At 38.9% G+C, this 4,216-nt stretch overlaps 1 non-coding gene across 1 annotated transcript; it reads right to left on the bottom strand.

The window, feature by feature from the left end:
- Positions 1–391: 391 nt before the first annotated feature.
- Positions 392–498, bottom strand: LOC117214906. Its single transcript, XR_004488964.1, has one exon. It is a non-coding gene; the product is annotated as a U6 spliceosomal RNA (small nuclear RNA).
- Between the last annotated feature and the right edge of the window lie 3,718 nt (positions 499–4,216).

Consider the following 4,216-nt stretch of genomic DNA (forward strand, 5'->3'; position numbering starts at 1 on the left):
ACCGTACCGCGAAAGCAGCCCATCCGACGAAGATCCCGGGCCGCTGATAGTTACATCCGGACCCTCTGACCTTCCCCGAGACTCCTCTGGTTGCACGTCCTCTTCACCAGACGCATGAACACGCCCGGGGGCCTGATGGTCCACCCCCGGACGGCCACGATTGCTCGATGGCGACGCAGCGGGGCTCGCTTTACAACCCGCGGCTGCACCGGTACTGAGGTATCTTTTCCCTGCGCCGTAAACGTTACTGCCTTTTTTGTCTGCCATATCCATCCTCCGCAAAATTCTCTGCACCGGATCTGCAAACTGGCGGGTGCCAAAGGCACCGACGAGCCACTTTCCCAGGGCATAGTCCTACGCCCTGAAAACCCATACCCGCCTCGTGTTCCCCGAAAGTGTGGATCGCTTCACGATTTTGCGTGTCATACTTGCGCAGGGGTCATGCTAATCTTCTATGTATCGTTCCAATTTTAGTATATGTAATGCCGAAGCAAGTACTCCCCAATTTCTACCTGATGGAACAATAACCATAAGGAATGTCTCGATTTGAAGGTGTTTTAGGCCACTTAACGGCTTTAGCGGTAAATCCAGAAGCCTCGTTTTATGACCGTTCCTTAGGATTATTGCGACCCGTATAGTTATATGTCGGAGATGAAAGGAAAACCGGAGCCTTCCCTTTGCAACTTTTGGGAAAGTTTTCTAATGCTTTAGCCTAGATTTTATCATAGCTGTAATTAAGCAATTGTTGTCATTTGTAATCGTTTGATATTTGTGATTGCGAAAGTGGGTTCGAGGTGACAACTGGTCGCCGAACGTAGCCACGGTCACGGGATAAACGTTTTGCCTGACGAAGGTGTGGATCGGTTATATTGTTCTCCCTAGAAATCACATAGAATTGTACTTTGGAGATGTCGATATAATGGGACACACGTTGTATTAGGAATCAAACTCCAGACAGAAACTGCCTAGCAAAGGCGATTGGAACCTTTGGAACCTTCTCGATGCCTCCAGCGAGCATATAACAAACAAATGCAGTCGTATAGCGAAAAAGATTTTCATCAGATATTCATTCGTGTGATCGCCTTGGAAAGTGATACATCGAGCGATTTACCGAGTGTCTCAGCAATCGTATCTTTTGTATTTAAAATTATTCTACGCATAGTAAAGAGTTATCCCGTTGACCGTGGATTCGTTTGAACCCAGGAACATTGTTAATAGCGTTAATTAAATTCATTATTCGTAAAATCTATTAATCGTTAATCTCATTATTCGTGAAATTTATTATTCGTAAGACATATTATTTGTTCCCCTTATTATTCGTTAAACTTATTATTCTTTAATCTAATCATTAGTTAAACTTATCGTTTGTTAATCTTATCATTCATTAAACTCATTATTCATAATATTTTGTAAAATCTTGTATATTCGCGTAAATATAATCTCTGTTTCGTAAAACAATGGCTAATTCAAACGAAGAATCGTTACGCGCCTTAAATTCTAATGATAACCCGACATATATATGCACAGTTGATGGACACCTCGACCGTAGAGAGTCACCGGACGTAACATATTCCATACTTCTAACAAAATATGGTGGTTTCCATAAAATGCATGTTAACATCTTGAAAGTTTTATTGTTTGGAGTGACGGAGTTAGACCTTTATATTTTTTAGTTGTTTCACATACTCACAATTTGTTTTTCAGAAGTGTTTTATCCATATCGATATTGTTATAGTAGTTATTGTGATAAATATGTTGTCATATGTTCTTGTAAGGTTCAGTAATCCTTAGAACAGTGTCTTCTAATTTTCTTCTTTCAACAGTATACACGTAAAAGTTGCATACGTAAGAGCATCCTGTAAGAGCTTCACATAGCACTCTTACAAGTATTCCATATTTTGTAATTTTTAATCGAAATAAATTTTAATCGAAAGTCTGCTCCTCTAGAGAATCATACACTCATCCAACTACAATTGTTGTTAAGCTGAGGTTTCGTTTTCTTGGTTGTCTTGTGTTACGTTTTGTTTGGCTCGTTTTGGTTGTGTTGCCGTTAATTTTTGAATTCAGATTAAATTGTAGTGTTGTCTGTTATTTAATGCGATTGACAATTAAACTCCACGTTTCGGCTAACCTGCTACGCGCAGGAGTACTGGCACGGGAGAGGATTAAAGTTGGTGAAAATAAATGTTCGCTTAATCCTATTATATTTGTCGGAGATGAAATGAAAACCGGAGCCTTCCCTATGCAATTTTGAGGAAGACTTTTAATGCTTTAGCCCAGATTTTATCATATCTGTAATTAAGTAATTGTCATCTGTAATTGTTTGACATTTGTGAAAAGCGAAAGTGGGTTCGAGGTGACAACTGGTCGCTGAACGTAGCCACGGTCACGGGATAATCGTTTTGCCTGACGAAGGTGTGGATCGGTTGTATTGTTCTCCCTAGAAACCACATAGAATTGTACTTTAGAGATGTCGATATAATGGGACACACGTTGTATGAGGAATCAATCTCCAGACAGAAACTGCCTAGCAACGGCGTTTGGATCTTTCTCGATGTTTCCAAGGAGTATATAACAAACTTTTGACAGATATTGCCTAGCAACAACGATTGGAACCTTCTCGATGTTTCCAGCGAGAATATAACAAACAAATGCAGTCGTATTACGAAAAAGATTTTAATCAGAGAGGCATTCGTGTGATCGCCTTGGAAAGTGATACATCGAGTAATTTTTCCGAGTGATTCAGCAAACGTATTTTTTTGTGTTATAAAATTGTTTAAAGTTTTCCCGTTGACCGTGGATTCGTTTGAACCCCGGATCATTGTTTATAGCGTAAATTAAATTCAATATTTGTAAATTTATCAATCGTTAATTTTCATTATTCGTTAAATTAGTAAATCGTAAGATATATTATTCGTTTCTTTATTGTTCGATAAAACTTATTATTCTTTAATCTATTTAATAATTTAATTTATCATTTGTTAATCAATCATATCATTTACAAAATTCATTATTCATAATATTTGTAAAACCTTGTTTATTCGTGTAAATATATTCTCTGTTTTGTAAAACAATGGCTAATTCAAATGAAGAAACATTACGTGATTCAAATCTTAATAATAACCCGACATATATATACAGTTACGTGCAAAAGTTTTTGATAACATCGTTTTACGATAGAAATCTTATAATATAATGGAGTTAACTTGCTCTTTGTCGTAAAATATTGTTGATATCTTGTAGCTATGCCTTTCGCAAGGATAATAGCAGCAACGTGGCCGGTTTTCTTTAGAGCATTATTTTGGCCAGGCCAGGTCAGAATTTCTTTGTCTTTGAAGATAACTAGTGTCTAATAAGACATTTTCTGAGCGCCGACGTTGACATGCGAATGACATCTCATTGTCCGAGCTTCTCTGAGGCACCGCGATCTCTTCCCAAATTCATTGCCGGAATGACGAGACCTCTTGGAATGATCCACACCTCTTGAAGTCGCCCTAAGGTTGGACTCGCCACCGTCGCCTGGAAGTGATTAACCTCATTTTCGAGGATACGCATCGTTTCACGCAGAAGCGCGTATATTCTAACCGGTCGTACTTTATGGGATGGCTACCTGAGCCTATGAACATAGGTAGCCTTCAGGCCTTTAGAAGGAGTGACAGCTGCACCTCCTCTATCTCCCGCATAATCTCAGCGCCAATATCGGTAGTTATTCGGACAATTATAGCGCTCTTGACATTGGATACCTGTTCAGAGTCGTCCCCAGAAAGGATAATATGACGACTTAAACTTGTTTTATTAGTTATCAAATGTCCATATCGTAAATTATTATGATTAGTTTATTAATGATAAATGGATTAAACAGATGTTAATTAAACAGAAAACAGTGGTTATTATACATGACCCAATTGCAATAAACGTATAATAATTAGAACAATTAGATAATTAATTAACAATTTTCGTCAACGCAAATTCAACTCTCTTTTAACAACGCTGACAACACTATCTTGACAACGCAATCCGCACTCTCGGACTTCTCAATTCATACTCCTGTTAATTCGTTTATCGTCCCCTAGCATCCCCTTGTCTTTTGTCATAGCCCCAGTACGCATATGCTGAGCAACCGCTTGTTTATAATTCACGCCTAGGCAACCGCTTGTTTACGATCCGCACAACACCCCTTAGGCCCCTCGTTCATGATACTACATTCGGTCGTACC

The sequence above is a fragment of the Bombus bifarius genome, unplaced genomic scaffold, assembly GCF_011952205.1.
Source record: "Bombus bifarius isolate JDL3187 unplaced genomic scaffold, Bbif_JDL3187 scf7180000009260_frag, whole genome shotgun sequence".
Lineage (NCBI taxonomy): Eukaryota > Metazoa > Arthropoda > Insecta > Hymenoptera > Apidae > Bombus > Bombus bifarius.